General features: G+C 45.9%; 1 protein-coding gene across 1 annotated transcript in view; it reads left to right on the forward strand.

The window, feature by feature from the left end:
* LOC115083510 (zinc finger protein 189-like) overlaps positions 1 to 9,058 on the forward strand; it is a 537,273-nt gene that overhangs the window by 412,836 nt on the left and 115,379 nt on the right. The gene's annotated exons all lie outside the window — the stretch shown is intronic.

Genomic DNA, 9,058 nt, shown 5'->3' on the forward strand with positions numbered 1-9,058 from the left:
GGCAGTGTCCTGGGCAGAAACCAAGATGCTGTTACCCGCCGAGATCTGTCGGGTGGTGACATGGTCCTCCATTCACACCTCCTCTAGTTTCTACCGCTTGGATGTTCAGGTTCTGGAGGACACCGCATTTGCAAGGGCAGTACTAAGTGGGCCACAGGCAGCCTCCCACCTGGTTTGGGAGTAGCTTCTGTACATCCCATTGGTCCTGAGTCCATCTGCCTCACGTTAGGAAATGGAGAAATTACTTACCTGATAATTTAGTTTTCCTTAATGTAGACAGATGGACACAGTATCCCGCCCACGGCTGCCTCAAAATGCAGAAACTTCGGGTGACAATCCCCGAGAGCAAGACAAGCATGGGTAAGCCATGCCTTACCCCTAGTTAAGACATCCATAGTTACCGGGTGTCGGCGTTTCTCGTTTGAGTGCACTGGTGGTCTCCAGCTCGAATTCACGTCAACCAGTTCAAGTTAATCAAGTTATCCAAACACACATATATCCACTATTGCTTTTTGAGAAGAATACTGAAGAGCAGAGTTCCCTGCACAGGTATATGTAGTGCTGATGTCAGATTGAATTCTGACTCCGTCTCCAACTGCTATCAGGAGCACACTATACCCATTGGTCCTGAATCCATTTGTCTACATTATGGAAAACGAAATTATCAGGTAAGTAATTTCTCCAATTAAGCCCTGCACAGAAATAATTGTAAAGCTATACTAAAAATGTTACAAAACAGCTGCTGAACAGAAAAATACCCAACAATTAAAAACTCATAAAAATTATTAAAACATGTCCAAATATCAATAAAATATTTCAAAACAGCAGACATCACATAATACCCAATAATTAAAATGGCAGTCAATCAAGAAAAATAAATGTAAAAAGCCACCTTTACTTACTCTCTCCAGCACCTCTCCTACTTCTTTCCCTTCCAGGCCAATAGCACTCACCAGAAGCAGCAAGGGCTGCTGAAGCTCTGTCCTCACAGTCCTCTTCCTTAGTGCCCACAACCAGACACACATACACACGACCAGTCTCGGTCTCTCTCACACCAGTCATCTTCCTGACCAGTCTCTCTCTCAATCACACTCATAGTCTCTTTTATATATAAGCTCTCAATCACACACAAATGCTCTCGCACCCATTCACACTGGCTCTCACCCAGGCTTCCATTCACACCCACACACGCAAGCTCTCACCCAAACACCCATTCACACCAGCTCTCACCCTGGCACCCATTCACACCCACAGGCACACCAGCTCTCACCCAGGCACTTACTCACACACAGACACGCCAGCTGTCACGAAATACTTCTTCCTTCACTGCAGGGATGGGCTCCAGTTCCGCCGCGGCTTTACTCTGGTGGGCCTGCTTTTTTCGCTGCCACAGGAATGGGCTCCCGTGATGGCCTCGGTTGGGGTCCCGTGGCGGCCTTGCTTTGTCGGGGTCGCGTTTTCCTTTTCGCCGCCATGGGAATGGGCTCTCGTGGCGGCCTTGCTTCGTCGGAGTTCGACACAGCTATTCCTTTCACCCCCGGGCTAGGCGATGCCTGCCTCACTGGCCAATCAAAGGCTTCCTCCCTTCTTCCTACTCCCACTGGCAGGTAGAAGGGATGAGGCTTCCGATTGGCCTGCACGGGGGCAGGCAGTATGAAGGAGGCTTCCCATTGGGCAGTGGAGATAGAGAGAAAGGAGGCTTCCAATTGTCCTGCGGGGGCTGGAAAAGGGAGAAGGAACGTACAATGGGGCAGTGGGACACCGGGAGATGTGACACATCTGCTGGTGTTTGGTGACACACTGGTGTGTCGTGACACACCGGTTGAGAAGCGCTGGTCTAGAGGATGGAGAAATTACTCCGGGATTAGAACCGTATAGGACTATGCTATGGTTCTTTCATAGAGATGAACTGCTGGCCCTGATTTCCCAGACCTTTCAAATGCTGGGAGTACCCGGAACAGATTCTATGTCTGAGCCAAGAAAAAATCCCATTTTGGTTTCCTTGTGTAAAGCCTCTTGTTTTTTTCTCTATGCTGGAGGCCATTCAAGAATTTGATTGATCTTGAGTGGGGCACCCCAGAGTCTAATTTCAAAGGAGGTTGGATTTTGGAAGGCCTGTACCCTCTGGATCCAGTGGTGAGAGAGTATTTACGTTTTCCAAAGGTGGATTCACTTGTATACTCAGTCTCCAAGCAGACAACTGTTCCCATGGAGGGAGGAGCGGCCTTGAAGGATGTACTCTATAGAAGGATTGAGACTATCCTTAAGCATTTGAAGCGGTTGCAATGACTTTTCAGATCGCTTCTTGCTGTTCCCTGGTGGCTCGCTCTTGTTTGCTTCTCTCTCAGGAGGTCGATTACTCTGGGGTGAACTCCAGGGCAGTTATGGAGCCAGCAGTCGCCGTTTTGGCAGATGCAAGCTGCGAATTGGTCCACACATCGGCCAGAGGGGGGTGTCTTCGGTGATAGCATCCAGGCTTTAGTTACGGCTGAGAAATTGGTTGACCGATACAATTTTGAAATCTAATCTTACGAATTTGCCCTATAAGGGATCGATCTTATTTTACAGCGAGCTGGAGAAAATGGCAAATAAGTGGGGTGAGTCCCAGGTTCTTTGGTTGCCAGCAGATAAGAAATGGACGCCACGCTCTTTCAGCATAAGAGGTCGTACCAGGAGATCCAAACGTTTTCAGTTCTATAGAGGAGTGGCCTTTCAGAGGTTTCAAACTTTGGGTACGCCTCTGTCCTTTCATCCCAGGCAGCCCAGACGGGGTGCAGGTTCGGGTAGTGGAGCCTCCCAAGCTTCCCAATGAAGGTGTGCTGACCCACCCCCTGGAACAGGAGATAGGGGGTTGCCACTCTTTTTTTTTTTTTTTATTTGAGTTGGGTTGAAATCACGTGAGACCATTGGATTCTGGAGGTGATAAGAGATGGCTATGCAGTGGAGTTTCGCTGTGTTTTTCGGAAAGTTTTCTTGGTGTTTCTCTGCAGAAGAGACGGGCAGTGGAGTGTACGTTGTCGAGACTCCTCAGCCTGCGGGCTGTGGTTCCAGTGCCCACGTCTCAAGAAGATATGGGCTGAGATTCAATTTATTTCATTGTGCCCAAGAAGGAGGGCTCTATTTGTCCCATCCTAGATCTCAAGAGGGTCAACCATCATTTGTGTGTGACTCATTTTCACACGGAAACCTTGCGCTCAATGATAATGGCAGTACAGTCGGGGGGAGTTTCTGATGTCTCTGGACTGGTCCGAGGCATCCCTGCATATTCCCATTTGGCTAGAGCAGTAGTCCCCAACCCTGTCCTGGGGGCCCACCAGCCAGTTGGGTTTTCAAGATATCCACAATGAATATGCATGAGAGAAAATTTGCATGCACTGCCTCTATAACATGCAAATTTTCTCTCATGCATATTTATTGTGGATATCTTGAAAACCCGACTGGCTGGTGGGCCCCCAGGACAGGGTTGGGGACCACTGGGCTAGAGCATCAACAATTTCTACTTTTCACGGTTTTAGGGTGTCATTATCAGTTTCAAGCGCTACCTTTTAGTTTGGCTACTATATGCAGAACTTTTTCCAAGGTCATGGTGTGGTGGCGGTGGAATTGGGAAATGATTGGATTCTCAGACACCCGTACCTAGATGACTGGCTGATTTGGGCCACGAATCTGAAAAAGAGCTTCCGGGTCTCACTCAAGGTGATCTCCTTGTTGCAGGAGCTAAGATGAGTGGTAAACCTGGCCAAGAGCAGTCTTTTGCCATCACAGTCACTAGAGTTATCTTGGTGTTCTGTTCGACACAAAGGAGGGCTGGGTGTTCCTGCCAGAGGGCCGTATTCAGAAGCTGATGGTGTAGGTGTGTCTATTGACGAACACAATACATCCAACAGTAAGGTCTTATCTACAGGTACTCTGCAGTGACCCTAGAGGTGGTGCCATGGGCGAGGGCACATATGTGGCCTCTACTGTCTTGTTGGAGTCTACAGTCTCAGGACTATTCGATTCGGCTTTACCTACCAATTGAGATCTGCTTACAAGAACATAAAAAATTGCCATACTAGGTCATTCAAAGGATCCATCAAGCCCAGCATCCTGTTTCCAACAGTGGCCAATCCACGCTACAAGTACCTGGCAAGTACCCAAACATTAAGTAATTCAAATTTGATCATATTATGGTCACTATTGCCAAGCGGCCCCACCACTTTTACCTCTCTCACCAAATCCTGTGCTCAACTAAGAATTAGATCTAAAATTGCTCCCTCTCATCTGTTCTGGAACCAATTGCTCCATAAAAATGTCATGTATTCCATCCAGGAACTTTATCTCTCTAGCATGTCCCGATGTTACATTTACCCAGTCAATATTGGGGTAATTTATTTATTTATTTATGGATTTTATATTCCTGTATACAATACATATCACTCCGGTTCACAGTTAAACGGTAATAACTACTGCTGTGTGGCAGTTTACATGGAACAAATCAGAACTTGATCTAATAAGAATGAGCGAACCAACTAACTAGTTTCAACTTTTAAACAAAAAATAAAAAATAAATAAAAAAGGCAATATAAATCTTAATTAAAATAAATAGTGCAGAGAATAATACATTAGAACCAAAGGACAGGGTTGTTGTGGGTTGTTATATAAGTTAGTTCTTAGCTCTCTGGGAATGCTTGCAGGAAGAGCCAAGTCTTTAATTTCGCCTTAAAAGTGGTATGGCACGGCTCCAGGCGTAGGTCTGGTGGTAGGGAATTCCAGAGGGACGGGCCCACGGTTGATAGACCGCGTTTTCTCAGCGAGGATTTTGCGGGCTGAGTAATCATTCTGTTTTGGTATGCACTTCTAGTCGGCTTGTCCGAAGTATGTAGTTGCAGCTTGAAGGTTAAGTTGAGTGGGGATATGCTATGAAGGGCCTTATGCATCATCATGCTGCTTTTGAACTGTATCCTGTATTTAATGGGGAGCCAGTGAAGGTGCTGGAGGATCGGGGTGATGTGGTCTCTTTTTTTGGCGTTGGTGAGAATTCTTGCTGTGGCATTCAGCACCATCTGGAGGGGTTTGGTAGAGCATTCAGGAAGTCCCAGCAGAAGTGAATTGCAATAGTCTAGTTTCGGGAGAATGATGGCTTGGAGTACTGTGCGGAAGTCTCTGTAGCGTAGAAATGGCTTTAGTTTCTTTAAAACTTGTAATTTAAAGAAGCATTCTTTGGTGGTGTTGTTGACGAATTTATTGAGGTTGAATCTGTCATCTAATATCACACCCAGATCTCTGACTTGTGGTGAGGTGGTGTATCCTGAGATGTCTGGAGAATTGCTTGAGGTCTGCGCGGCATGTTTTTCCGGTGCTATTATCAGGATTTCTGTTTTGTTGGTGTTCAGAACCAGGTTGAGGCTGCTTAACAGCTCGTTGATGGATGAGAGGCATTTATTCCAGAAGGCCATGGTCTTGTGTAAGGTGTCCGTTATGGGGATGATAATTTGAATGTCATCCGCGTATAGAAAATGGGTAAGCTTGAGGTTGGAGAGTAGGTGACAGAGTGGGAGAAGATAAATGTTGAAGAGAGTGAGGATCCCTGTGGTACTCCCATATTGGCTTGGATGGGATGAGATTCCTTGTTATTTATTTTGACTCTGTATGTTCTGTTCTCTAGGAAGGATTTAAACCAGTTGAACGCTGCTCCTGTGATGCCGATATCTGTGAGTCGTCGTAGTAAGCTGGTGTGATTCACGGTGTCGAACGCCGCTGACAGATCCAGGAGTGCGAGGAGGCAAGGATGGCCTTTTTCAAGATTGAAGATGATGGTGTCAGCTAGAGTAGTTAATAGTGATTCGGTGTTCTTATTCTTCCGGAATCCAAATTGGTTATTGGTGAGGATATTGTTGTCATCGAGGAATTCCGAAAGTTGTCGGTTAACCACTTTCTCCATAATTTTGGCTAACATAGGAAGGTTTGCTATAGGTCTGTAGTTAGCCGGATCTGTTGTGGGAAGGTTGGGTTTTTTGAGGAGAGGTTTGAGCCTTGCAGACTTGAGTTGATTGGGAACTTGGCCTTGGGCGAGAGAGCGATTAATGATATCTGCTAGTGGCTTGGCTACGATGTCAGGGATGGAGCTCAGCAGGTTTGATGGGATATGGTCCAGGGGGTGAGAAGATGGTTTTATCTTCTTGAGAATGTTTGCTATTTCCAAGGTGGACGTGGGTTCGAGGGATGTGAGCTCTGGTGTGTGAGTGTTGGGTTGAAGAGCGGGTGCTGTAGATGCTTGCGAGCTATGGAAGCTAGTGATGTTGGTGTGCGGGGGAGTCCCTTTGAGAGGGGCAACGAGAGTGGTAATTTTGTTGTCAAAGTAGTTGGCCAGCTCGTCAGCTTTTTTAAGAGTTTGGTCGTCTGGGATGCACGGACCAGGAGGTTTTGTGAGGGCTGAAACATAGGCGAAGAGTGCTCTTGAATCAAATGAGAAATGGTGTATTTTTTTGGAAAAGAATTCTTTCTTGGTTTTGTTGATTTCGGTTCTGTATGTGTTAAGACATGATTTGTAGTTGAGGAGGGATGTTTTAGTTGGGTTTTTTCGCCATTGGTTTTCTTTGCTTCTAAGCTCGTGTTTGCGAGACTTCAGCTCTGTAGTGAACCATGGCTTCCTGTTGTCTTTGTCTGGGTTGATGGTCTTTGTTTTCATGGGACATACTTGATCGGCGACCTTGTTGGTGATGTTGAACCAAGAAGCTGTGGCTGAGTTGGTGTCTGTGAGGTCTAGGTTCTTTAGTTCCTTAGTCAGATGTTTGCTTAGGTGGTCTCCTGAGCACTGTTTTCTAACCGAAATGGAGATAGATAATTGAAATCTCCCATTATTACTATACTACCAGTTTGGTTAGCTTCTTTTTCACTCAATGCACAATTATGTTGCCAGAGGATGTGGTTAGTGCAGTTAGTATAGCAGTGTTTAAAAAAGGATTGGATAAGTTCTTGGAGAAGAAGTCCATTACTTGCTATTACGTTCACTTAGAGAATAGCCACTGCCATTAGCAATGGTAACATGGAATAGACTTAGTTTTTGGGTACTTGCCAGGTTCTTATGGCCTGGATTGGCCACTGTTGGAAACAGGATGCTGGGCTTGATGGACCCTTGGTCTGATCCAGTATGGCATTTTCTTATATTCTCTTAGCATTTCACTATCCGTCTCACCATCTTGGCCCGGTGGACGGTAGTATACTCCTATCACTATAGTCTTCCCCGACACACATAGAGATTCGATTGTACATTTAGTCTCATGCAGTATGTTTACCTTGTTGGACTCGATGCCATCCTGGACATAAAGCGCCACAACGCCTCCCTGATGCTCCTTTCTGTCATTGCGATATAATTTGTATCCCGATATAGCACTGTCCCATTGGTTATCCTCCTTCCACCATGTCTCTGAGATGCTAATTAAGTCTGTCATCATTCACTGCTAGACACTCTAATTCTCCCATCTTACCACTTTTACTTCTGGCAGTAGCATACAAATATTTCACCTGCAGTAGTGGTTACAAGTGGATCATTTAAGAAAGGGGGTTTCCCTAAGATCCACAGACTGGCTAGTACTCATGATAGACGCGAGCCTCCAGGGTGAAGAGCTCACTGTCAGAGGCTGACAGCGCAAGAGCGCTGAAGTACAGAAGAGACTCTCTGGAGCATCAGTCAGCTGGAAGCCCGTGTGGTCTGGTTGGCAGGCTTGCAATTTGGTGACCGATTGCAGAGTTGAGCGATCCAGATAATGTCAGACAATGCAACAACAGTAGCTTACATCAATCGGCAGGGAGGAAGAGCCAGCAAGTGTCACAGGAAATAGCCCAACTTGAGGAGATCTCAAACTCACACATTGTACGAAAAGACAATATGAGAGCCGAACTCATCAGACAGTTTGGATCCAGGAGAATGGGAATTGTCAAACAAGGCATTTCAGCTAGTAGTGGATCACTGGGGCCTTACGTTTCTGGATCTGCTGTTGACTGCTCGCAAGGCAAAGGTTCCTCGCTTCTTCAGATGCAGGAGAGATCAAAACTCCTTGGGCATCGATGCCTTGCTGCCACAAGGCTGGTCTCATAATAAGAGCTGAAAAAGTAGTCCCATGCAGCATATGACATTCTATTAAATATGACTCCTGCTGCCAGCAATGAGGATGGGAGGGTAAGTATCGCCAAACTGTAGGAAGCCTATGCAGCTGGGGGGCTGCCTGCTTGCACTGGTACTGGCAGCAGTCTGTGTCTCTCTTCATCTGCTATTCAATGCCATGCGGTGCTGCTGTGCTCCCAAAAATAGCTTTGCATGCCTCTAATGACATCTGTGCCTTAGGTTGCCGACCCCTGATGTAGTGGGACTAGAAAAGGTACAGAGAAAGGCAACAATAATGATTACAGTGATGGAAGAGCTTCCTCATGAAGAAAGGATAAACGGGTTAGGGGTCTCCTGCACGGAGAGGAGATGACTGAGAGGGGAAATGAGAAATTGTATAAAACCATGAGGGGAGTGGGACAGGTAACGAGGGGATTGTTATTTACCCTTTCAAATAGTACAAGCACCAGGAGACTTGCCTTGAAAAGATTTCTTTACATTAAAACAAATGGAAAGAAATCTTTTTCAGTCAATGCAGAATTTAACTGTGGGATTTGTTGCCTGAAGATGTGATTAATACCAGTGGCATAGGTGGATTTGAAGAAGGTTGGATGGGTTTGAGGATTGGCTTCTGGGGGTGAGTAACAGGGAAGAGATCTCCCCATTAGGATCTTCTGGTGTTGCCAGATTTGTAGGGGAATTAGCTCTGGGTGGTAAGAACGCCGGAATATGCAATCAGACTTGCAAATGAAACCAAATAATTTTTAGAGGCAGAAAGTCACCTAAGTAAACTAATATTTTATTATAAGGATTAGAAATATACAAATTACAGCCCTAATCAGCTGCTGGCACGTGATTAGGCAGGAATATAGATATTTTACATTCAGTAGGGATCGTTAGGGATGGGATAGGTAACCAGAAAGCAAAGTTTGCTCCTTATTATTCTTGCAAGCAGTGCGTCAGGACTTGCTG

The sequence above is a fragment of the Rhinatrema bivittatum genome, chromosome 2 (assembly GCF_901001135.1).
Source record: "Rhinatrema bivittatum chromosome 2, aRhiBiv1.1, whole genome shotgun sequence".
NCBI lineage: Eukaryota > Metazoa > Chordata > Amphibia > Gymnophiona > Rhinatrematidae > Rhinatrema > Rhinatrema bivittatum.